At 46.5% G+C, this 27,875-nt stretch overlaps 1 protein-coding gene across 1 annotated transcript in view; it reads right to left on the minus strand.

The window, feature by feature from the left end:
* pvrl2l (PVR cell adhesion molecule related 2 like) overlaps positions 1-27,875 on the minus strand; it is a 333,652-nt gene that overhangs the window by 195,768 nt on the left and 110,009 nt on the right. The gene's annotated exons all lie outside the window — the stretch shown is intronic.

The raw sequence follows: 27,875 nt of genomic DNA on the forward strand, positions 1-27,875 counted from the left end.
GTGTGTGTGTGTGTGTGTGTTGGGGGGGGGGGGGGGTTCTGAGGCCTGAGCCAGGAACTAAAATAAGAGCGAAATAAAGAAGAAGGCAAAAAGGATGAGTGGGAAAGTGAGGAGCATTAGGGAGACTTAACAGACAGAGTCAAGATGTGGAAACGGGGGTGTCCACATAGTGTAGCGGTCTATTCCGTTGCCTACCAACACGGGGATCTCCGGTGCGAGTCCCCGCGTTAGCGCCGGCTTGGTCGGGCGTCTCTACAGACACAATTGGTCGTGTCTGCGGGTGGGAAGCTGGATGTGGGTATGTGTCCGGGTCACTGCATTAGCGCCTCCTCTGCTCAGTCGGGGCGCCTGTTCAGGGGGGAGGGGGAACTGGGGGGGAATAGCGTGATCCTCCCACATGCTATGTCCCCCTGGTGAAACTCCTCACTGTCAGGTGAGGAGTTTCACCAGTCCACATGTATGGGAGGAGGCATGTGGTAGTCTGCAGCCCTCCCCGGATCAGCAGAGGGGGTGGAGCAGAGACCGGGATGGCTCAGAAGAGTGGGGTGATTGGCCAGATACAATTGGGGAGAAAAAGGGAAAAATGAAAAAAAGATGTGGAAACAGAAAAAAAAGCTTAAGAGAGAGAGACAGAGACAGAGAGACAGAGAGAGACCTTCAGAGGCAAAGGGATAAGGTAAGTGACACAAAGCTCAATCAGGCGAGGAATACAGAACAGCTGAAAGAAAAGGAGAGAAGGAGGAGGAGTGAGAAGGGCAGAGGAGAACAGAACAGGACATGATGCAAGGATAGAGAAGATGTGAAGGGAAGAGAAGAGAAAACCAGGAGGAGGAGGGGGGCTCTGATCTATCGAAGGCGGGAGCATCCGACACCAATGAGTTTTGTAATGCTGCATCAAATTAGTCCAGCCGGCGGCAGTCACACGGCGCTCCGGCACTCTGAGCAGGGAGCAATTAGACACCACGAGGAAGAGCTCAAACAAACAGACCACCCGCTGATAGCATGCCAGCAGCTCCGGGAGAGACATGGGCCTAAATACATTTGAATAATGGCTTCAGACACCTTGACTAATGTTGGGTGGGCCTGGCTTATACAACCCAGTACTTCAAAAGCCTCAGAATCATGGTAAAAGTCAGATGAAGCAATCATCTCAGTGAAACTGCATCTGCTGTGCAGCTGTAATGAGTGAAATTACAGCGATGACGAGGTTTCCTCACCACAGATGCTTTGAACTCCTGCTCTCACACCCTGCAAAAGTATAAAAAGGTACAACTAAGGTGACACTGAGGTATTTTGGGGAAATTAACTCCCAGGCTCCATCACAGCTACTGACTCACTTGCATCCTTCAAAATGGTCTACCTTAATCCTTAAACGGTCTCTGGTAGTGCTTTGCTGAGAAGATGAATGGTGCTGGCTGTTACTGTTGAACCCACACATGCTTTTACACCATCGCTGTTGGGTTTTAGCTACTGAGCCCTTTCCTGCTTGCACATGAGAGCTCAGTTTGCCTGTTTTCTCACTTGTTGCAAATTTAAATCTATTTTGTACCTGAATCCTCTTATTCTCCACCTCTTTACTGGGAGTGATGAAGAAGGACAGGATTAGGAACCAGTATATTAGAGGGACAGCTCAGGTTGGACGATTTGGAGACAAAGCAAGAGAGACAAGATAGAGATGGTGTGGACATGTGAGGAGGAGAGATGCTGGGTATATTTGGAGAAGGATGCTGAATATGGAGCTGCCAGGGAAGAGGAGAAGAGGAAGGCCAAAGAGGAGGTTTATGGATGTGGTGAGGGAGGACATGCAGGTGGCTGGTGTGACAGAGGAAGATGCAGAGGACAAGAAGAGATGGAAACAGATGATCTGCTGTGGCGCCCCCTAACGGGAACAGCCAAAAGTAGTAGTAGTTCGTGATCTGAAGTGCATCTATATTAAATACAATCAACTTGACAACCACTCTTGGCTATGATATGATTATGATATATGATATAGAGCTCTGTGGTGCCACTGGATAACACTTGAATTTGCATGCTAATTACTGCCTGTCTTCTAAGCCACTCTGGATTAAAGCGTCTGCTAAATGAGTAAATATAACTGGAAATACATTACTAAGGTCTTACGATGGTGTTTTAAGGAATTAGTGCCTGTTCTCATCCCATGGCGTCATATGTTGACGTTCTAGATGAAGCATCGATATGCTACGTGGAAGGTACCCTTCGACGTCTGCGTGAGATACAGCAGGTCAACCACGACCTAACCTCGCCCCTATCCTTAACAACTATGTAACCTGTATGCTACTAATACTCAAAATCAGAGCGGGAGTTAAACATTGGAGTCTATGGAACACTTGAGTCCATAGACTCCTTCCAGGTCAATATAGTGACGCACTGTCAATCAGTTCAATGGCATCAACATATGACGCCATGGGGTGAGAAGGCATTGGGTATGATGTTAATGGACCGCCCTTTAAAAGAGAATTTGGATTTATCTTAGAGCCGAGCTGCTGATAAACTGTGTTTCTGGGGACTCTTGTTAAACTATGAATTGGAGGAGTGTCCAGGTAGCGTGGCGGTCTATTCCGTTGCCTACCAACAAGGGGATCACCGGTTCGAATCCCTGTGTTACCTCCAGCTTGGTCGGGCGTCCCTACAGATACAATTGGCTGTGTCTGCGGGTGGGAAGCCGGATGTGGGTATGTGTCCTGGTCGCTGCAATAGCGCCTCCTCTGGTTGGTCAGGGCGCCTGTTCAAGGGGGGGGGGGACTGGGGGGAATAGCGTGACCCTTCCACACGCTACGTCCCCCTGGTGAAACTCCTCGCTGTCAGGTGAAAAGAAGCAGCTGGTGACTCCACATGTATGGGAGGAGGCATGTGGTGGTCTGCAGCCTCCCTGGATCAGCAGAGGGGGTGGAGCAGAGACCGGCACAGCTCAGAAAATAGGGTAATTGACCAAGTACAACTGGGGAGAAAAGGGGGGGGGGTTTGAATCGGTTTCCTCAGCGTTTCCTTCCGCTGGAGTGTCTGAACCTTACCCCGAGACTCTTTAAAAGTGAAGACGACCTCCGAATGCCAGTTGGTTACCTTATAATATGGCTGGTGTGGAAAACTGGTGGCATTTGGCAGCTGGTGTTAATTTCTCACTCTGGCGGCCATGCATCCACCCCCACCCGCGCCTGCTGATCAGGAACGTATTCACGGCTGCACGGAGATTCGATATGTTAATGCAAGCTTGTTTTCTTTTTCCGCTTTTTTATTCTGCCTCTTCCATCGGCCAAAATCGAATCAGACATTGATTGCCTCAGAGGAGAAAGCCCCATGGATTTTATGGGATCCATGTTTTGCTGGCTACCCAGCTTTACAAGTTTCTCCGCCTGTTCGATGCCAAATGTCTGAGGGCACCGCCGGTCAAATATCTGCCGGTCTGTACATGTCGGCTTATCTGCTGCTGCTCATACATCTTTTATAGCCATAGAAACACTTTTTTTCTCCAATTGAACGGTATGGCGATGGTTTTTAAAGCTAATCATCGTTTGCTGGTCGTCTCATTCCAGCTTCACTCACTTTTGCACTTAAGATGCTATGGATGAAAGTACCAGATGTATAAAAAATGTAGGAGAGGAAGTAAAACATGTTAAAGCTGATCTACATAAACGAAAGTTGATCTACATAAAGGGACCTTATAGAGTGCAACTGAAAAAACAAACTAATTACCCGAACATCCATGCCGGGCTCAGCCTTGGCTTTTGAGTCCACTAAGACACACCAAAGTGTCTCGGGGCCTTAGTTTCAACACTAAAATGAATCCCCCCAGGAGAAAAACCATCTTTTGGCCTAAAGTTAGGCGGGCTGGCGGTAGGTACTGGGCTTAAGCGTATCATTCCAAGGAAACTCTGGCAGTAACAGCCACACGAGGGATTGAACCCCGGTCCTCACCACCATTTGACTTCGTCCTTGCTGCTATTCGAGGGCAAATGTGCAATACTGAGCAAGAGCCAATTTTCTCTTCTGTGCCCACACATCAGCAACACCAGCTCAACAAGACAAATACTGCACAACGCAGCTCCTCTCTCCTCGCAGACGCAGAAAAATAATAATTTACCACGCAGCGGCTAACTCAGCGGGGTGACATTTACTAGTTCTGGTGTATCTAATGATTGACCGCCCATTGCCCTCCAGAAATATCAGGCCCCGGCCACTAATGATGGGGTGGGAGATTTGAATTCTCTAAATGTGGAATAAAGCTCATTACTCGCTTTTTTAAGGCTGTTTTTTTTGTTTGTTTTTTTTTGTTCCTGCTGCTGTTAAGTTCCTCTTTACCAGGACTGTCAATACCTCTGCAGGACAAATCTGGATCTTTTTTTAACCAATCTTTTTTTCCCATCCAAATCCAATGATTGCAGAAACAGCCCATTACTGCATAAACACACGGCACAGATGCTGGCTGCCGTCGATGACATGGGTGGGAACTGCGCTGAGCGGTATCCTGGTGGGTCACATCGACTATTTTAATACTCTTTCACGTTTATCTGTCCAGCGCCGCTTGCTGAATGTTGCTGTGAGTGCGCACACATTTTTTTGCAGTATTGGCTCACGTTCATTTTTCGGACGGTTAGCTTAAGGCAAGCCCATCTGGGAGCTGCCCAGTCCAAAACAGGGTCTATTCCTATCTGCCACTGGAAGCGGTCCATCTGAGGTGGCTGGGTGGTTCTGGTTGTTGCTAAGGGAAACGTTGACAAGTGACGTTTACGGGGAGAGACGCGTTACTCACATATTTACCTGGTAGAGTTTCATTTGGATTTTAACAATTTTGATTCCAATTCCGATTCCGATGCTGCTTATTGATTCCAGTTCTTTTTCTCCCCCCTTTTCTCCCAATTGTATCCAGCCAATTACCCCTCCTCCGTCTTCCGAGCCTTCCGGTCGCTGCTCCACCCCCTCTGCTGACCCGGGGAGGGCTGCAGACTACCACATGCCTCCTCCCATACATGTGGAGTCGACATAGCGCGTGGGAGGATCATGCTATTCCCCCCAGTACCCAGTACCCCCCCACACAAACAGGCGCCCCGACCGACCAGAGGAGGCGCTAGTGCAGCGACCAGGACACATACCCTCATCCGGCTTCCCACCCACAGGCACGGCCAATTGTGTCTGTAGAGACGCCCGATCCAGTCGGGGGTAACGCTGAGATTCGAACCGGGATCCCCTGTTGGTAGGCAACGGAATAGACCACCATGCTACCCGGACACCCCCGTGATTCTGGTTCTTAACGATTCTCAGTTCTGTTTCTTTGAGGGGCCGGGTCAAAACAGGTCACATGCTTATTTCACAGAAAAAAACTTATTCTTAAAAGCCTTTACACAGGCCATTTTCAGCCATACTCCTCTTCACAGTTAACGTCCTACAAGTTATGAAATCTGTAAATTAATTTGGTTGCCATTATTAAATGATATGATTCAGTAATAATCCGTCCATTCTCTTCTTCATTCATGCAACTGTAACACTGAAAACTGACAGCGCGGCCACAGTCTAAAAACCAATTAATTTGACAGTTTGGGAGCTGCAGCCCATGTGGGTGTGCGACAGGTCATCTATGAAAAAATACATGACAATATCTTTAGAAATTTGACAGGTTTTAGCAATTCAATCAAGTATAGCCAAGGCTCAGCGTTCCCGGTTCTCACCGAAAAATCCCCAGATTTTTAAACTGATTTTCACCCGGACTTTATGCTTCCACGGATCCAAAAGTTGTTCCTTTTCGTGTGAGGTTATATAAGTGTCCTTTTGCGACGAAATCTGGCATGCTGGGTGGCTTTGAAAAACAAAAACCGAAAACGCTGAGCCTTGAGTATAGATTATGTTTTTGCGATTGATTTTCTTGCCCTTTTGTGTGTGTAAGTACTGCCGGCGTCGTGTGTGGCTGCCGCTTCTCCCTCTTGAGCCCCCCTTCCCATCCACCTGTCGTCTTGTTTGTAGTCTTGTTTCACCCTGTTTATTGTAAAGCCACCTTGAGTGTTAGAACAGCACTATATAAGTTTGATTTATTATTATTATTAGAATTATTATAGCTATCTTGCTGTCTCGCTGTTAAGAATAGGACAAACGTTATCTAATTTTCACTTTCCAGTTTCCGACGAGTTGCTGGCTGGTGGCTGAGGGTTGACTGAGGAAGACGAGGCACGTGCGGGAGGGGGAGACTGGCCAACACTTGTATACCATGCTGATGAAGGAGTTTTTTCATGTTAGTAGTACTTCCTGTCTTGCACAAAATAAGTTTGGCATAGGTGTTGCATTGTGCTGACCCGTCATGTTTATGAACAAAATGAAGCCACGCAGTCCAGAAAGAGCAGGGATGCTGGAGCCTATCCCAGCAGCCATTGGGCGGCAGGCGGGAAGACACTCTGGACAGGGCACCAGGCCATCACAGAGCCAACACACACACACACACACACACACACACACACACACACACACACACACACACACACACCTAGGGACAAGTTAGTACGGTGAGTCACCTGACCTACATGTCTTTGGACTGTGGGAGGAAACCGGAGCACCCGGAGGAAACCCACCCAGACACGGGGAGAACATGCAAACTCCACACAGAGGACCACCCGGGACCACCCCCAAGGTTGGACTACCCCGAGGCTCGAACCCAGGACCTTCTTGCTGTGAGGCAGCCGCATTAACCACTGTGCCACCGTGCCACCTCAAGGTCAAATCAAACTTTATTTGTACAGCCCTAAAATCCCAACTATTACATAACACTAATAAATAACAACAAAGATGTCTTCTTAAACTGGATTGCTCGGGAGGAAGGCCTATCAAAAGCATATCTGTAGTTTAATGTGTCTTTTTGTGGAGAGGTCCAATGACATGAAACATCTGCAAACCTCTGCTGTGGTCCAGCATCACTGGTCTGCAGGCCTCCCTCCCGTTCAGAACTGGGAGCTGGTCTGAAAAACACCAGGCACAGACGAGTGGTGGACCGGACTCCTCATCTCTCTTTTGGACGTCTGCCTTGCCAGCTGGGATTCAAGGGTATAGCCAATAAGATGCAATATAACTGGCTACCAGTCATTCTGTATGCTCCCCATCTAAGGCTACAGCATATCATTCACTTGGATCCTTTATTCACACTTCCAATGCACGCTAATCAGATTGCCTGGCTGTGCTACTGTGTCCAATAAGTTATAATAAGATCGGCTGTCGGGATTATGTATTCATACTTAAATAAGGTGTGATACGATTGGGGCGCCAGTGGTTCTATATCCAATAAGGTGTAATTTCATTGGCTGCCAGAACATCAGGATCCAATAAGTTGTAATGCGATTGGCTCACGGTGATCCAGTATCCAACAAGTCAAAAATAGGAACGCGTTCCAGTGACTTTTCTACGGACACCTTTTGTGGAGTGTCTCTACAGGGACCGGGGTTTGTCCTCGTGTGCTCGCCGTATCTCCAGCTGCAGAGAAAGGGAGCTGGTGATCCTTCTCCCAGATATGTACTCCTCTTCTTCCTCGCTGTGGTGCAGTTTAGGAAGCTTCGCCCATGTCGGTTATCAAGCCAAAATAACTCCCCGTTTTCTGGGTGAGACGGCCAAACCCTGCGCCTCCCACTTGCTCCCACAGAGAGCGGCCCACTGAGTTTTTCCTTTTTATTTCTGTTTACCTTTTTTTCTTTTCTTTTGTTTGTTTTTTTTTTCTGGCAAAGGTTCATTTAGGGTTTCGCAGTTTATTCAGACTCAGGAACCTACAGGGAAATATTAGGGGCCCAAGAGGAAGAAACACATGAAAGTGTTGCTGAAACACTTCGCCTTTCAGCGGCGCACAATAACTGAAACCACGGGGATTCGACAAGAGCTTATTCGAATTACCAGGACGCGTTTTAAATTACAGTTTGAAGTCTATGCACAGCTGACAGTCTGCGTCTGCGGGTGAGCGGCGCAGATCTCTAGTTTGATAGAAAGTGGAGCCTCAGACCCCGGCGGTGTTGACGCAACACCAACTTAGCAACAAAGAGAGCCACGGCTCCACCAACAAACATGCTTTCATTTCACAATCTCAACCTAAAGCGTTGTGTTGTCCTTTTTTGTTTTTTCTGTTTTCTTTTGATTCCATTGCAGCAAATAAATCAAACACAAAGGAATGAAACATCCCCGCATCACGCAGGCGAGATAAAGAACGACCAGAAAAGCCGAGACGTCTCCGGCATCAAACACGCCACACTCCAGAGCAGAAAACTGATAAGAAAAACACCAAAGTGGCTTTAAAAGAAAATAAGGAGGTGTGAAATACAGTGAAAAGGAAAAGCACCAGACCGTCTCGGCTCACAGGGCGCCGTCTGTGTGAAACCTCCTCTTCACAGTAGCAGACCTTCGCTGTTGGAACGCCGCTCTTCCTCTTCCTCTCCCCGCACGGCGACAGGGGCCCTCCGAGCTGAGCGGGGCTCTGAGTATACGAGGGCTTTAGTGTTATTCAGCGGGTGTGTTGCCAGCCGTGTGCGAGGGACACCGGGCATCCGCTGGCGTCGGTGAGCGGCGTGCGAGCAGGAGGACAGGTGGGCAGAATAACAAGCCCAGCTGGCTCCGACTCACAACGGGATGTGTCCCCTGCGAACACAGACTACACATCTCCGCAGGGCGAGGAATCAAGACGCCCGGCTGACTTTCAGCCTTTTCATCCCCTCGCTTATCGAGTGACCCCTCAGCCTCTGTTGCAGGGGCATTTACAAACACACCGGCTTCTCTGTTTTCAGGAAGATTAGAAAATCCCTCTGAGGGCGCCTGGGTAACGTAGCGGTCTATTCCGCTGCTTACCAACAAGGGGATCGCCAGTTCGAATCCCCATATTACCGCCGGTTTGGTCAGGTGTCCCTACAGACACAACTGGCCGTGTCTGTGGGTGGGAAGCCGGATGTGGGTATGTGTCATGATTGATCGCTGCACTAGCGCCTCCTCTGGTAAGTCAGGGAGCCTGTTCGGGGGGGAGGGGGTACTGGGGGGAATAGCCTGATCCTCCCACGCACTACGCCCCCCTGGTGAAACTCCTCACTGTCAGGTGAAAAGAAGCGGCTGGCGACTCCACATGTATGGGAGGAGGCAGGTGGTAGTCTGCAGCCCTCCCCGGATCAGCAGAGGGGGTGGAGCAGAGACCGGGACGGCTCGGAAGGGAGGGGTAATTGGACGGATACAATTGGGGAGAAAAAGGGGGGCAAATTTTGAAAAAAGAAAGGAAGAAAAAGAAAATCCCTCTCACCACTAAGACAGATGAAAATGTGGGGCTCTGCGGAGGCATCAGACGGGGGAGGCTGGGAGGCTGACATCAGACGGGGGAGGCGGGGAGGCTGACATCAGACGGGGCAGGCTGGGAGGCTGACATCAGACGGGGGAGGCGGGGAGGCTGATATCAGACTGGCCTATCGAAGCTCAGGTGTGCTTACCTGCTGTGACAGCAATGGCCGTCACATCATTACCGTTTTCTCTTCACGCTCACTGCCTCCTGGCTGAAAGCTGCATTAAGCCACATGTTTGATACCAGCAGTGAATCAAACGACTCTGTAACGTGAAAACTAAAGCGTCACTTGTACCGCCTATCACACTGAACGCCTCCACAAGGAGGCGCTATGAGGCTGTCAGTCTACCTGTCACACGCTTTACCCAGTGAACTCACTTTATTGTTTAGTTGTTTTGTTTTGATATATCTTATTGGTCCTTGTGGGGAAATTCCTCTCTGCGTGTAGCCATCCTAGCTGTGTAGCTAGGAGCAGAGGGCAGCCGCCGTGCAGCGCCCGGGGACCACCTCCAGTTGGTCTTGCCATGCCTTGCTCAGGGGCACAGACAGGAGTATAAACCCTAACATGCATGTCTTTTTTGATGGTGGGGAAGACCGGAGCACCCAGAGAAAACCCACCACAGACACGGGGAGAACATGCAAACTCCACACAGAGGCCGACCTGGGATGACCCCCCAAGGTTGGACAACCCCGGGGTTCGAACCCAGGACAATCTTGCTGTGAGGTGACAGTGCTAACCACTGGGCCATCGTGCTGCCCACTGTAAACCTTGCAGTCCGCTTTAGCTCATTGCTATAATCTTGTTTTTGTTTTTTTCCTGTCTACTTTTTAAAGGTCCCAGAGGCAACAGAGGAGGGGGGGGGGTTGTTGGGTTTTTTTGTTGTTGTGCTTTTGTTTCCCCAAAAAAGCAGCAACACTGCAAGTGTTGGCGGCAAAAGTGAAGAGTTTATTTTCAAGCCACTGTGGAAACGCTTTCATGCTCATAAAACCGGAAGAAAACCTTCATCAACGGAGCAAACGGAGGAACAGCACTTGTACTTCTAAACACATCAACATGAACAACAACGGATGAAACAAGTAAAACAACAGCGAATGAACCCTGACAACGCATTGTGACACCGTCCCTCCTCAGTTACATGGCCTGAGCTCACTCGGTTGTGTATTTTTACTGATGAACAAGTAAATCCATCCATAATAGATAAATAGAGGCAGTTACTCTCCCAGTATGGAAACCCTTAAAACTGAAATGTGGCCAGGATCTGATGATGTACAGCGTCCTGGCTGAGTGCAAGCAGAGACATTGTCTTCAGTTGGGTTTATGCACGGTGGCTTGTTCCAGATCCTTCCAGCCATCTGATGCGCTGGTCCACATTGTTCCAGGTTCATCCTCTGGGATCATATACTTGCTTTGTGTACGCGATGGTTTATTTTCCCAAATGTCACAGAGTTTAAAGACGCCCCGAGTAATATTTCTGCTCTGAAGCCCAACATGACGAGCGGCGGCTGAAACACGGCGAAGACTCTCCGCCTGTCAACGAAGTGATCTGCACATTAGAGCAAACAACACACGAGGGCCGAGCAAGCTGAGTTGCTTTTCCATGCCACGCCACCAAAAACCTGCTTTGTTGCCAGCAAATTATGCAGCAATCGTTGCCAAAAGATGTCTGCTGAAGGCATTTGGGGTAGCACACGGCGGCGAACTCGCGTGTATCTCCTGCCTTCCTAGTACCCCAACATGCCTGGCTGATCTGCTTGTGATCTGCTCTTATAGGACAGAACAGAGAAGTCTTTCCTGGTCATTTTGTACATACACACAAATGAAATGTCTTCTCTGCATGTGACCATCCTATTGTATGGCAGCAGTGGGCGGCTGCAGCGCCCAGCGACCAACTCCAGGTCTTCTTTCCATTGCCTTGCTCAGGGGCACAGGCAGGAGTATTAACCCTAACATGCATGTCTTATTGATGGTGGGAGGAAACCCACGCAGACATGGGGAGAACATGCAAACTCCACACAGAAAGGACCTGGCGCGGCCTGGGGTTCAAACCCAGGACCTTCTTGCTGTGAGGCAACAGCGCTGACCACTGGACCACCGTGCCGTTATTTACACTGTTGACCCACAGAGGTCAGAAGTCAGGCAGAAATTACGTACTGCCCCTTTAAGAGGCGCGACAGCGCCCCAAGACATGCAGGCTTGAGGTGACATGTCCCTGTGTTGGACTCCGAGGTACGGGCTGGATGTGGAGGATGTCAGGGTTTGTCGTAGCAGAGAGACAAAGACACCTCAGATGTTTGGGACTGTTAGTGAAGCCTCGTCTTCCTCGAGCCCGGGGTATTCCTCACCGTCCGTCCTCCGGAAAACACCACCACCCTGAGTTTGGAACAGTTACAGTCATCAAGCCACTCTGCCTCCGGCTTGCTTCAGTAATGTAGGGGGGCTGCGTTCTCCCCCCTCGCTCTTCTCACTTTACACCGCCCACTTTACACCACCCACTTTACATCCACGGACGGTTCTGTGGAAATGATCAAATACGCAGACGACACAACCAACCCAGTACCGCACTGCAGTATCCTTACCCTCCTCTCTCATTCTCTCTCTCATTCCATCCCCCCCTCTCATTCTCTCTCTCATCCTAACCCCCCCTCTCATCCTAACCCCCCCTCTCATTCTCTCTCTCATCCTAACCCCCCACTCTCATTCTCTCTCTCATCCTAACCCCCCTCTCTCATTCTCTCTCTCATTCTAACCCCCCTCTCTCATTCTCTCTCTCATTCTAACCCCCCTCTCTCATTCTCTCTCTCATTCTAACCCCCCTCTCTCATTCTCTCTCATTCCAACCCCCCCTCTCATTCTCTCTCTCATCCTAACCCCCCACTCTCATTCTCTCTCTCATCCTAACCCCCCTCTCTCATTCTCTCTCTCATTCTAACCCCCCTCTCTCATTCTCTCTCTCATTCTAACCCCCCTCTCTCATTCTCTCTCTCATCCTAACCCCCCTCTCTCATTCTCTCTCTCATCCTAACCCCCCTCTCTCATTCTCTCTCTCATTCTAACCCCCCTCTCTCATTCTCTCTCTCATTCCAACCCCCCCTCTCATTCTCTCTCTCATCTCTCATTCTCTCTCTCATCCTAACCCCCCTCTCTCATTCTCTCTCTCTCATTCTAACCCCCCTCATTCTCTCTCTCATTCTAACCCCCCTCTCTCATTCTCTCTCTCATCCTAACCCCCCCTCTAATCCTAACCCCCCTCTCTCATTCTCTCTCTCTCATCCTAACCCCCCTCTCTCATTCTCTCTCTCTCATCCTAACCCCCCCTCTCATCCTAACCCCCCATCTCTCATTCTCTCTCTCTCATCCTAACCCCCCTCACTCATTCTCTCTCATTCTAACCCCCCCTCTCTAATTCTCTCTCTCTCATTCTAACCCCTCTCTCATTCTCTCTCTCTCATTCTAACCCCCCTCTCATTCTCTCTCTCTTTCTAACCCCCCTCTCATTCTCTCTCTCTCTTTCTAACCCCCTCTCTCTAATTCTCTCTCTCTCATTCTAACCCCTCTCTCATTCTCTCTCTCTCATTCTAACCCCCCTCTCATTCTCTCTCTCTCATCCTAACCCCCCCTCTCATCCTAACCCCCCTCTCTCATTCTCTCTCTCATTCCAACCCCCACTCTCATTCTCTCTCTCATCCTAACCCCCCCTCTCATTCTCTCTCTCATCCTAACCCCCCCTCTCATCCTAACCCCCCACTCTCATTCTCTCTCTCATTCCATCCCCCCCTCTCATTCTCTCTCTCATCCTAACCCCCCACTCTCATTCTCTCTCTCATCCTAACCCCCCTCTCTCATTCTCTCTCTCATTCTAACCCCCCTCTCTCATTCTCTCTCTCATTCTAACCCCCCTCTCTCATTCTCTCTCTCATTCTAACCCCCCTCTCTCATTCTCTCTCTCATTCTAACCCCCCTCTCTCATTCTCTCTCATTCCAACCCCCCCTCTCATTCTCTCTCTCATCCTAACCCCCCCTCTCATCCTAACCCCCCACTCTCATTCTCTCTCTCATCCTAACCCCCCTCTCTCATTCTCTCTCTCATTCTAACCCCCCTCTCTCATTCTCTCTCTCATTCTAACCCCTCTCTCATTCTCTCTCTCTCATTCTAACCCCCCTCTCATTCTCTCTCTCTCATTCTAACCCCCCTCTCATTCTCTCTCTCTCATCCTAACCCCCCCTCTCATCCTAACCCCCTCTCTCATTCTCTCTCTCTCATCCTAACCCCCCTCTCTCATTCTCTCTCTCATTCTAACCCCCCTCACTCATTCTCTCTCTCATCCTAGCCCCCCCTCTCATCCTAACCCCCCCTCTCTCATTCTCTCTCTCTCATCCTAACCCCCCTCTCTCATTCTCTCTCTCTCATCCTAACCCCCCTCTCTAATTCTCTCTCTCTCATTCTAACCCCTCTCTCATTCTCTCTCTCTCATTCTAACCCCCCCTCATTCTCTCTCTCATCCTAACCCCCCTCTCATCCTAACCCCCCTCTCTCATTCTCTCTCTCTCATTCTAACCCCCCTCACTCATTCTCTCTCTCTCATTCTAACCCCCCCTCTCATTCTCTCTCTCATTCTAACCCCCCTCTCATTCTCTCTCTCATCCTAACCCCCCTCACTCATTCTCTCTCTCTCATTCTAACCCCCCTCTCATTCTCTCTCTCATTCTAACCCCCTCTCTCATTTAACCCCCTCTCATTCTCTCTCATTCTAATCCCCTCTCATTTAACCCTCTCTCTCTCATTCTAACCCCCCCTCTCTCCATCTCTCTCACATACACACACCTCTCTTCCTCCTTGCCCTTGTCCTTCAAGCCAACAGCAATGCCAATACACACACACACACACACACACACACACACACACACACACACACACACACACACACACACACATCCCTGAAATGGTAAGCACAATCACTTCTGTTTGATTATGTTCTGGTTTAAGGGTGATTTTCATGTGTTGTCACTCCCTCCTCCTTATCATTTAATGGATCTTCCTTAAATGGATCCAGGTTCTGTTGAAGAGCACATTCACATTTGTTTGTGTCCTTGTGCGCTGTCTTGATTTTTCACTTGTTTTATCACCTTGTTTGCGTAGAGTGGGAGTTTTCATAAGGCCCCTGTCCCTTTATTTCAGCCACATGAAGGAGGAAGAGCATCTTTCTCTCTTTCTGCACTCTGCAGTTAAATCCCTTCAGTTCACTTCACAGACGTGCCCTCGAGCGGCACCACCCGGCTACCCTCATCTGGACTCAACCATTTATCCCATTTGCTTTGTTTGTTTTCAAAAAATTGAAAGAAGTTGAGAATGAGATATCCATTTCGTGTGGAACGTCCTCCTTAAGTCACGGGTTTGACTCTGACTGATGACCTATTATCTCTTCATAAGTGTTAGTCAACTCCCTTTCCCCAATCAGCTAATCACACTAGTAAACCAGTCAGTTGATCACAATACTAAACCAGTCAGTTGATCACACTACTAAACCAGTCAGTTGATCATGCTACTAAACCAGTCAGTTGATCACAATACTAAACCAGTCAGTTGATCACAATACTAAACCAGCCAGTTGATCAAAATACTAAACCAGCCAGTTGATCACAATACTAAACCAGTCAGTTGATCACACTACTAAACCAGCCAGTTGATCACACTACTAAACCAGTCAGTTGATCACACTAGTAAACCAGTCAGTTGATCACAATACTAAACCAGTCAGTTGATCACACAACTAAACCAATCAGTTGATCATGCTATGAAACCAGTCAGTTGATCACACTAGTAAACCAGTCAATTGATCACACTACTAAACCAGTCAGTTGGTCACACTACTAAACCAGCCAGTTGATCACAATACTAAACCAGCCAGTTGATCATGCTACTAAACCAATCAGTTGATCATGCTACGAAACCAATCAGTTGATCACACAACTAAACCAATCAGTTGATCACACTACTAAACCAATCAGTTGATCACACAACTAAACCAATCAGTTGATCACACTACTAAACCAATCAGTTGATCACACTACTAAACCAATCAGTTGATCACACAACTAAACCAATTAGTTGATCACACTACTAAACCAATCAGTTGATCACACTACTAAACCAATCAGTTGATCACACTAGTAAACCAGTCAGTTGGTCACACTACTAAACCAGTCAGTTGATCACACTAGTAAACCAGCCAGTTGATCACACTACTAAACCAGCCAGTTGATCACACTAGTAAACCAATCAGTTGATCACACTAGTAAACCAGCCAGTTGATCACACTACTAAACCAATCAGTTGATCACACTAGTAAACCAGTCAGTTGATCACACTAGTAAACCAGCCAGTTGATCACACTAGTAAACCAATCAGTTGATCACACTAGTAAACCAGTCAGTTGATCACACTAGTAAACCAGCCAGTTGATCACACTACTAAACCAGCCAGTTGATCACACTACTAAACCAGCCAGTTGATCACACTAGTAAACCAGCCAGTTGATCACACTAGTAAACCAATCAGTTGATCACACTAGTAAACCAGCCAGTTGATCACACTACTAAACCAGCCAGTTGATCACACTAGTAAACCAGTCAGTTGATCACACTAGTAAACCAATCAGTTGATCACACTAGTAAACCAGTCAGTTGATCACACTAGTAAACCAGCCAGTTGATCACACTACTAAACCAATCAGTTGATCACACTAGTAAACCAGTCAGTTGATCACACTAGTAAACCAGCCAGTTGATCACACTAGTAAACCAGCCAGTTGATCACACTAGTAAACCAATCAGTTGATCACACTAGTAAACCAGTCAGTTGATCACACTAGTAAACCAGCCAGTTGATCACACTAGTAAACCAGCCAGTTGATCACACTACTAAACCAGCCAGTTGATCACACTACTAAACCAGCCAGTTGATCACACTAGTAAACCAGCCAGTTGATCACACTAGAAAACCAATCAGTTGATCACACTAGTAAACCAGCCAGTTGATCACACTACTAAACCAGCCAGTTGATCACACTAGTAAACCAGTCAGTTGATCACACTAGTAAACCAATCAGTTGATCACACTAGTAAACCAGTCAGTTGATCACACTACTAAACCAATCAGTTGATCACACTAGTAAACCAGCCAGTTGATCACACTAGTAAACCAGTCAGTTGATCACACTAGTAAACCAGTCAGTTGATCACACTAGTAAACCAATCAGTTGATCACACTAGTAAACCAGCCAGTTGATCACACTACTAAACCAATCAGTTGATCACACTAGTAAACCAGCCAGTTGATCACACTACTAAACCAATCAGTTGATCACACTAGTAAACCAGTCAGTTGATCACACTAGTAAACCAGTCAGTTGATCACACTAGTAAACCAGCCAGTTGATCACACAACTAAACCAGCCAGTTGATCACACTAGTAAACCAATCAGTTGATCACACTAGTAAACCAGCCAGTTGATCACACTACTAAACCAATCAGTTGAACACACGTGTAAACCAGCCAGTTGATCACACAACTAAACCAGTCAGTTGATCACACTAGTAAACCAGCCAGTTGATCACACTACTAAACCAGTCACGTGTCAACGCTAATCTGTTGGTGTCAGAGCAGAGCACATGTAAAGGGAGAAGACTGAAAGGAAACGAATTTAACTGTGTGTATGTGTGTTTGCACGCGTTGTGTGCGTGTGCGTATGCGTTGTGTGTGCGCGCACATGTTTTGTGTGTGTGTGCATATGTGCACGTGTTTTGTGTGTGCATTCGTGCACACATTTTCTGTGTGCGTGTCTTGTTTTTGTGTGTGTGAACGTGTTTTGTGTTTGTGTGTGCATGTGCGCATGCGTTTTGTGTGTGTGTGTGAGAGAGTGTGTGTGCACGTGTTGTGTGTGTGGTGAAGACTACAGAAGGCTGGAAAGTTGGAAAGTTAGGAGACCAGATCTCAACAAAGCAGCACAACCACTAAAAAAAAAAAAAAAAAAAAAAACTTAAAATGTCGACGTTCCCCAAGTGTTTCCTGTCAGGGATGGCGAGTCCACGCTCATCAGACCCCGCCCACTTATGTGGTGAAACTCCCATGTGTTTACTGTTGTTGGCTCAGTGTCAAGCTGAATCTACACGTGTCAGCACGGGGCATGTGCCGGAGGTAGCAGAGGTGAGACGGAGACGTGCGATTACGACCATGTCATTCCAGAGCCACTTCCTCCACATAACACACATTCTCTAAGGAGGGGAAACACAATGCGGAGGCCAGTGTGGTGCGAGTGAACTATTGTACAGGTTCCTGGTGTGGGGGGCGCTCAGCACAGCCCTGGTCCTCATCCTGACCACCCATCGCTTTGAAGAAGTCCTGTCCACAGGACGCCAAGGTCTTTTTTTCTTCTTTCTTCTATTTAATGGTGATGCTGAACAGAGGGAGGTGGCGGCCAGCGCGCCTGTTGCTAAGCGACCATTGAAAACCTGTTTCTATGCACTCCTCTGCTTAAAGTTGAAGTATTTTTAACCTCCGGCACCAGGTACACTGCGCATTAAAAAACACACCAATATGCAAACAAGGACAGGGCCCAACGATTCCAGCCATGCAGGGAAGGTGGTCGGAATCACGGAACGAAGACATGAAAGCAGGATTGCAGAAGGAAAAAGGAAGTGCACTGAATGTGGAGATTTGGGGGGAGATTATTACCAAGTTTGTGAGCAAATTGGGAATTTTGTCATCATCATTCAGTTCGATCCACCTGCTGTCTACAAGCCGTCATTGTGCTGTGCATCATGTTTTCTAGAAAAAAATCAAGGTGCCAAAATCGAAAATTTAAAAAGCAAAGCGAGGACAGAGAAAGGGGAGGGCAGCAGACATTGGCTAATGTTTTTTCTAAAGAAAGGTGGGTTTATATGACAAAATCGCCAATTCCACGGTATTCTCAAACAACATCACATTGCCTAAACGTAATTCAATACAATATGATAGCTAACACAAGCTAGCTAGCTGTGAAAAGTACGATCTATTGAAAAGCAAGTTTATGCCCCACAGAAAATTGCAACTACTACCTGGTTACCCAAATATGATTTATTTACATCAGTTCATATGAACAGTTGACGATTTTTGTCTTTTGTTTAAGCCTACGACTAGCTAACAATATGCTAACCAGCTAGCACGTTTTGCTGGGACTAGATAGCTGTCAGCAGTCTAATAGAAACTCGTATTCTCCAAAGATGGCACAACCATCCTAGAATGCTCTGTGATTCCCATTCATGCCTACGTTAGCAGGAATGTCAACTTTGACAGCTGCAATGCTGCATAGCTAGCTAGCTCACTATATGGGTCTTAGCCAGTAGAGTCCGTTTTCCAAAATGGGCGATGCATAGTGTGTGACTGTGAGCACGCAACTCTCTCACCCATCATCGCTAATGATAAGTGAATGGCTGGCAAAGAAGGTGGAGTGTACATAGTGTGCCAGTTGGTTTGGAAAATGACAATCGGCGTGCAGTGCAGATGTATTTTGGGTGTCAGCGGCTCGGCGCTGCACTGATGAGGGCAAAATCTGGTTTAAAATATCGCCATCAAACATGTATAAGTTACACATCGCAGTACTGTACATTTATTTTGCATTTATCAACCAACCATGTAGCTAATTCTGAATTCATGTAAAACATATTTGATTAAGAGGACAGCTCCTCTTCAGCTCATTTGAATTGGAATCAATTATAATGTCAAGATGTAGCCTTACACTAAATAGATGTCCCTGGTGACAGGTCCAGAAGAGCCATCAGCCACTCCAGTGTCCCCATCAACCCAGAGGCCCCCTTCCATGGGCCCAGATGAAGGAGGTGGGCACATTTGAATGACAGTTCACCAATGGAAATTAAATATATATTCTAAATATATTACGTACTATACTTTGAATATATTATTGTAATATATTGCAATAGATTTCTTTTCCGTATGGGTTACTATAACAGAGAACAGAAATTCAAATGAAAAAAATCCTTTATTTCTCTACCTGTTTATTTCAATTTATAAAATATAACTCAAGCCACTTGTATAAAGTAATATTCCCTTCCTTCACCAGACTGTAATAAGCTGGTAACTTTTTCAAAGCACACAATGCCCTCTTGGCTGAGGGTTATAACATTGGTGATGTAATGTAGTTTAGTAGTAGTTTATGTTCTATGTATTTTGCACCTGTCCTGCTTCTAGAGCCAGGACCTTCCACAGAAACCTCAGAAGGGAGTGTGGAAGAGGTGAGACACAGCAGCAGACATTCAAGTGAGGAGAAGAGGGCAAGAGAGAGAATAGAAAGCAGCAGTGACGAAAGGGATGAGCAGGCAGAAAGGGAGAGAAGCACAGAAAGTGACCAAATAGAAGAAGAGGATCAGACAGGAGGTAAGCACATGTATTGAAGGAGCGTTTCTATAACAGACAACAGAAATGCACATATTGCTTTTATAGTCATAGTTCCCCTTCCCCAGATCAACTCCTTTTTGCAAACACACAATGCCCTCTTAACTGATCGTTATAACATTGGGGAGGTAATGTAGTTCAGTAGTAGTTTATGTTCTGTATTTTCCACCTCTATCCTACTTGTAGAGTCAGGACCTTCGACACTCAGTGGGGGAGAAAGCGAGGCAGTGGATGACCCAGGTTTGTGGCCAGAAAAAATAACAAGTAAGGACAGGGAGGCAATCGTCAAGAAACTGGCCAAAAGAGTTGCACCAAAATTGCCCAAGGACTGTGTGGGGAAAGTCGTTCGCTGACTACTTGTTCTTTACAAAGGCATCAAATGACAGAGAGAGAGTCAAAAGAGACTGGCTAATATACAGCCAAAGCACTGATGCTGTATATTGCATCTCATGTGTCCTTTTTTCATTTGAACAAAAATGCCCTTCCCATAGTGCACTAAACAGTCGACATGGGTATAAAATGTCTTGTGTGACATGGCGCAGTATGTATAATAATTTCCCAAACCACGAGACTACTAAGGCACACAGAGAGTGCTACTTTAAGTGGAAAGACTTGCAGCACTCCGTAATGGGTGAAGTAGCACTGACTATCAGTTGAACCAACAGCTACAGTCAGAATACAGGAAAAATCGAGCTCTCCTGGAGAGAATACTAGATGTGACACTGCACTCGGCATCCAGGAATTTGCCTTTCAGGGGTAAAACAAAAGACCGATGTACACAATGGCAATTTTCTAGGTACACTTGAGATATTGTCTCATTATGATTCACTCCTCAATGACTTCCTGCAAAAAAATTAGAGACAAAAAGAAAGGCACTAGACTGACTCATTATCTCAGCTCAGACATACAAAACGAATTCATCGAACTATGCAGCAAAAAGGTTCTGAAAACAATCATAAAGGAAAGAGAAGATTCGATTTATTATTCTGTAATGCCGATCCAGATATATCTCAAACCGAGCAAAATGTTGTGCCAATACGTTATGCCAACTATAATAATAATTTTTTTTTTTAAATGACAACTGGGAGATCACTGAAAGGTTTCTCGAGTTCAAGGACTTCAACAAAAAGACAGGAAGTGACATAGCAGACATGACTGAAAATGTGCTCCATGAACAAGGCATAGACATTGCCGATTACAGAGGGCAAGGGTATGGCAATGGGGCAAACATGTCAGGGAAAGTCAAAGGAGTCCAAGCCCAAATCTTAAAGAAGAATCCCTTGGCTACATTCTCACCTTGTGCCTCCCACACCTTGAATCTTGTAGGTGTGCATGCAGCAGAGTCAAGCCCATAAGTGTCGACACATTTTGGCAGCATCAATCGCCTTTACGTACTTGTTAGTGCCAGTCCACAGTGGTGGGAAATTTTCAAAGACAAGACAGGCTGCTCTCTGCATCGGCTCTCTGATACAAGATGGAGTGCTAGAGTTGATGCTGTAAGACCAGTAACAAAACATGTCTGTGAATGTTCTCATTCATCCAGGTCATGGTTATCCAAAGGAGTTGAATCAAGTGCAACTGGACTTGGTATATCTCCGTGAAGACGTTTCGCCTCTCATCCAAGAGGCTTCCTCAGTTCGTGCCTTTCTGACTAGACCAAGCTAGTCTGACTGGCTGGTGATGAGACTCAGAATTTATCCTCTAGGAGTCGTTGTCAGAGCAGTAACAAAACACCTACCAAGTGTTATAGAGGGTCTTGACACCATACTCTCCACTTGCAATCTCACCAGTGAGGCCAGATCTGAAGCCAGTGGTCTAAAAGACTACTTCAAGTCATTTGAGGCCATTGTCCTGCTCACTATCTGGCTAAAAATACTGCAGTGCATTGAGGACAGGAGTGGGATTCTCCAGTCAGGGAGAATCTCACTAGACATAGAGACAACCAACATTAGAGCCCTCAAGGAGGAGATACAGGCTCTAAGAGATGGATGGGAGTTTTTTCTGTCTGAAGCCACATTGGTTGTTACTCAGATGGATGTTACCCTTAGCTCCTCTATAGCAGGTCTTTTAAACATGCCAAAAGTCCCCCCAAATAAAACTGGAGAAGCTGCCTTTGTTCACTATGCACCTAAAATGTGGAACACCACAGCAAAAAGTATTAGAGAGGTGGGCTCAGTGGACATTCTTAAATGGCAACTGAAAACATAGCTTTTTAATTTAGCTGATAATTAATACAATTTTTATTCATTTTAATTATTCTATCCATTATTTTTTTTAAATAAATTTATTTCTAGTTTTTCCCCTTATCCCACCCATTACGCAATGGCATATGGCCAGATCTTGTCGAAGACCTCTCTGATTCACGATCCACAGGAAGGAGAGAGCCACAGGAAAGAGCCCACAGGTTCAATCTAGGCTATGGTGGTATCACATTCCTTTTTGTTAAGAGCATTTTATATGTAAATTTGTCAAACTAAGATGATGCATCCCTTATTGGAGAAGCTGTTGATGAGGAGCTTGTTGGGCAAGCTGGTAGCATCGGATGAAGGTAGAGGAAGGGGTTTAATGTTTAGAGAAGTCAGGAAAATAATAAAATAATTAGATTAATCATATAAATAAAGGGCGCTCAGTCATATTCTTTAATAGGGGCGCAAAATCCCTGGCGGCACCCCTGCATGGGGCCCACACACACACACACACTTATTCATATCTAGGGATAATTCACCTGACCTACACGTCTTTGGACTGTGGGAGGAAACTGGAGCCCCCGGAGGAAACCCACGCAGACACGGGAAGAACATGCAAACTCCACACAGAGGACGAACCAGGACAACCCCCAAGGTTGGACTACCCCGGGGCTCGAACCCAGGACCTTCTTGCTGTGAGGCGACTGCGCTAACCACTGTACCACCATACTGCCCGGTAAAAAGAAAATGAAAATCTGAAATCAAAAAAAAGAAATCCAGAGAAAAATTTAAATGGAATTTAGGAACAAATACAGATTTCATTGGGCCTTAAAGCCTTAAATGAGGTTCCAACACACTATGTTTGTGGCTGTCTTGCACAACTGTTATATGTCACTCGTAGCGATGAATAGCCACAATATAATTATGCTCTTGTTATACATTTGGGGGCACCACCTCTGACGTACTTAGGAAATTTAGATAAACCAAATCGATCTGCTCAGATCTGAAGTTGTAAATTCTGGATTACAGGGATGTCTATCTGCTTCAGGCAAACACGCAAAGACGCCTGTATTAACCACTACATGTCTACCAACCACAGCAAACGGTTAGAGCAAATGAGTAAATGAATAAACTGAAAATCAGAATTAAATGGGTATATGGAATAACCCTTTCAAATGACAAAACAGAACATATCCCTTAGTTTAGCAATGCATCAGAGGCCACGGGATTTTCAGAAGTACTGGAGAAGGCTGGGCACAGTAAAATGATTAGTATCTTTCTAAGCCCTAACATGAAGAAGACTTCAGATTATTATTTCACACCAACTCTTATCAAAGGCAGCAGGTGTGATTCGAGTCTACTTTAGATGATGTGTTGAAGCCGAAATGGTCTAGTTCAGCCGGAGGCCGAGTGAGGGTCCGCGAAGGCTTACTCCCGCCTCCCGTGTGAGGTACCACAAGGTAGCCAAGATTACCAAGAAAGCATCATCTGCGGCCGGTCCTTTGCTGATTTCTCGCTATGTGTAGCGTTCCCTTGGGCAGTAACTGCCTGGGTTCCTCTTTTTTTGGGGATTTTTTCCCCCGAATTGTATCTGGCCAATTACCGCCAGCCACTTCTTTTCACCTGACAGTGAAGAGTTTCGCCAGGGGGACGTAGCGTGTGGGAGGATCACGCTATCCCCCCCCCCCCAAACAGGTGTCCCGACTGACTAGAGGAGGCACTAGTGCAGCGACCAGGACACATACCCACATCTGGCTTCCCACCTGCCGACACGGCCAATTGTGCCTGTAGGGACACCTGACCAAGCCAGAGGCAACACAGGGATTCGAACCAGTGATCCCTGTGTTGGTAGGCAACAGAAAAGACCGCCACGCCACCCAGGTGACCGCCTGGGTTATTCTTGGCAAAAGTCCAATGAAGTCTTTTTTAACTCCCGGGCAAAAACTGCCGGAGGTTCTTAGCAAACAGCCAGATGTTGTTAGGTGATGGGGTCTTTGCTGCTGTGGTCCATGTGGTCACCAGTCTGTTCTCAGTCGGACAGTAATCTTCTACACTGAATCTAACTGACCTGACTCAGCTGAAATAATCTGAAAGTAATTTCATTGGCCGGATGATAAACCTTCCAAAAACGATCACACACGAGGCTTTCCTTATGATATAAAAACTACCAAAGCTGGTCTCACTCAGCTGAAAAGACTGAAGTTGTTTCAAAATAACACTGACGTGTGTGCACCTTGGCGAGGGAAAAACGCAAAAATACTAAGTATACAAGAAGTAGAAAATTAGGAAAAGACTCAGAAAAATGTAAAAAGGGAAAAACTTAAGACTAAAAAAACTTTTTAGATAGAAGTGATCTTAGAAGCTCGCAAGAAGAAAAGCATCTTAAGAGAGCAGAACAGAAGAAATAAAGAAAGGCTCTTTATTTTGTCACTGTATTCTTACAGGCCCGGGTTTGGTGCTGTGCCCTCACAGAATACCAACAGAAACTAAAAAATCTGCTGTAGCGACCTCTGAGAAACAGGGGGACAAGCTGAAAGAAGAAGATTTAACCCATCCTATTGTATAGGAGCAGTGGGCAGCTGCAGCACCCGGGGACCAAATCCAGTTCTTCTTTCCATTGCCTTGCTCAGGGGCACAGGCAGGAGTATTAACCCCAACATGCATGTCTTTTGATGGTGGGAGGAAACAGGAGCACCCGGAGGAAACCCACGCAAACATGGGGAGAACATGCAAACTCCAAACAGAAAGGACCTGGAACAGCCTGGGGTTCGAACCCAGGACCTTCTTGCTGTGAGGCAACAGTGCTACCCACTGGACCACCGTGCCTATGAGAGCTAAACCCAAACAAAGGCCGACACACCTCTATATGTCTACCTGACCGAGATGTTTCAGCGGGAGTCGAGATCCACCTCCTCACTGACATTCATTCCCTGAATTTCAGGGAGAGGATGATTTAATTTAGACTATATGCACTAACATCACATACCCAGATAAAACCATGGCCAATCAGTAGTGGTTCCAGACCTGGAAAGTACACTATAGTGTATGAATACAACACCAACAGAACTTGTTATGAAGCAGTAATCATCCTATCACATTAAATGCTCATCCAAAATAATATTCCTAATTAACTACGCTAGTGAGATGAGTTCCTATACTATTAGCAGATGAAAAAAGTTAAGAACTCCTTGATTATCATATGATAAAAACCATCTTATATGAGATGACTACAGAATAACATCAATAAAATAAAATGAATAAGAAAATAATAAAACTGAATAACAAAATACAGTTAACAGAATATAGTTTGACCAGAAAGATTTAACTACCTATGGTCACTAAACAGAAGTATAGCGACATTGCAGGAATGCACTTAAAACCTTAAATTAATATCTCGGTCACTTCAGGTCGTGTTGTTATGCAAGTTAGACTGTTGCTCATGAAAATGGTTGGATGGCTAAATGGTTAAACAGTTAATTCACATTAATTCCGACATGTAGAGAGACAGGGAGAGTTACAGTTTATGACTAAAGACAAGTTATCAGCATCACACAAAGTTGAATCGGTTCATCTGGACACAACGTTCATTGAGAGAAATATTTCATCACTCCTCTAAGTGATCTAGCACACCAGAGGCATGGGGGCGCTATGGGGTCCCCATTCTCACCTGTAGTGGCCGACTTGTTCATGGAGGAAGTGGAAAAGAGGCTCTGATGTCCTATCCAGGGACACCAACTAGCCATTGGTTCAGATTTGTGGACGACACCTGGGTTAAAATTAAATCTCAGGATGTTGCACATTTCACCGACCACATTAACTCTGTGGACACCACATCAAGTTCACCAGGGAGGATGTGGAACATGACAGGTTAGTCTTGATGGGGGACATTTGATTGTAGATGTTTACTGTAAACCAACACATACTGATCAGTACTTAAGGTTTGACTCTCATCATCCACTGGAGCACAAACTAGGAGACATCAGGACGCTGGACCACCGAGCTGACAACGTCCCCACCAACACAGCGGTCGAGGAAGGTGAGAAATCCCACATTAAACAGGCCCTGGTTAAGTGTGGTTATCCTAAATGGGTGTTTGTCAAAGCCAGGAAGATGCAAAAACAGTGCACCAGCCAATCGAAGAGAGAAGGACAACAGCTGCCAAAGCGTGAACAAGTGGTGATTCCGTATGTGGCGGGAGTGGCGGAAAAGTTGAAACGCGTATTTTCAAAACACCGTATCTCAGTTGCTTTCAAACACCAAACCCTGCTGCACCAGAAGTTGGTCCTCCCCAAGGATCGAGTCGCTCACCACTCTTACCATCTATGGAGTCAAAGAGGCCATCTATGTTAAGACGGAACAACTATCCCTGAACCGGGGGGGGCTAAGAGTACATCTGTCACCATCTTACAATGCTGTGATTGCGACTATTCCCCAATCCTCTGTGAATAGTACACATGGCCATTGAAACTCTAGTTAATGGTCACACTCATATTTGCATATGAAACTAATCATTGGCTTCGGTCGTTATGCCACTGTATTGTTTATAAAGGTGGGGACCTGCAGTCAGTTTAGGGCTCAGACACAACAAACCGACTGGCAGCGATGAAGGCCGACTGTTGCGTCGCCTCACATCACCTGCCGTCTGGTCCAAAAAGTAGCACTTGAACACACCGCAAAGACTACAGCTGACAGCCAAATAGCATGCATGTTCTGCACTGATTCGCTACGCTGAACAGCCAATCAGAGTGATCTCTCTCACCGACGGGCTCCGCCCATTCAACATGCTGAATCGGCTGAAAAGCTGCCGACAGGGGTCCGGCTACTGCTGATGGTGCGGGGGACACCGCAAAAACTAGGGTCACACGATGCTCACCGACAGCCTGGTGTGTCAGGGCCCTTAGACAGAAGAGGTCACTTAGATGAGTGACGAAACATTTCTCTCAATAAATGTTGTGTCCAGAGGAACTGATTCAACTTTCTGTGATTTCCTTACCTGGATTATTGAGCATGCATCAAGACAAGTCATTTGGCCCAGTATACAGAGGGGTTTAGGTGTGTTTGTGTGTGAGTGTGAGACAGGGACAAAAGGGATAGAGAGGGAGAGGGTTTGAGATTTGAATTGACCTACTCAAGTCACTGTCCTGTCTCCACTATAATTTGTAGGTGAGACTTTGTTTTATTGTGGAGATGAGATGAAAGCTTCTTCCTGTCATCAACTGTGACGATAACCTGGAAAGGCCGTAAGGTATTCCAGTGACTTCCTGTGAATCTGGTAACCATATCAAAAGCAGGGTGGATCCTGGTAGTTTTCCTGTCTGCAATAGACTGGGAACATCATTAAGGGGTCGCCGTGTCCTGCGGTGAGGCTAATAATCATGTCAAACGACATGGCTTCTCTGAGAAGCCTCCTGTCTGGCTGACGTCAGTTTGGCCCTCCAGTGTGGGGTGAAGAGAGAGGGCCACTTTGCAAATCCAATTAGTGAATGAAAAGGCTATAGATTATCTCTGGTAAAGTTTTCGGGGGGGGGGGGACAAGCGAGATAGAGAGACAGAGAGAGAGAGAGAGAGCGAGAGCGAGAAAAAGAGGAAGTCCTCGGTACACATTGTACGATGGGGAAAAAGGTAAACTCCTCATACAGTGAGACCTGATCTTTACTTGCTCCTGGCTTTGCAGAAAAGGACAACAATTTGACAGTTTGACAAGTTTCAAAATGAGCTTTAAGTACAGCAATAGTATCTCCATCCATTTTTCACCAAACTGTCTGCACACAGATATTTTAGACCAGCATGATAGAGAAGTCAAGGCGTGTCTGGGTGGCGTGGCGGTCCATTTCATTGCATACCAACACGGGGATCGCCAGTTCAAATTCCTGTATTTCCTCCGGTTTGGTCAGGTGTCCCTACAGACACAATTGGCCGTGTCTGTGGGTGGGAAGCCAGATGTGGGTA

Source organism: Lampris incognitus, chromosome 18, assembly GCF_029633865.1.
Source record: "Lampris incognitus isolate fLamInc1 chromosome 18, fLamInc1.hap2, whole genome shotgun sequence".
NCBI lineage: Eukaryota > Metazoa > Chordata > Actinopteri > Lampriformes > Lampridae > Lampris > Lampris incognitus.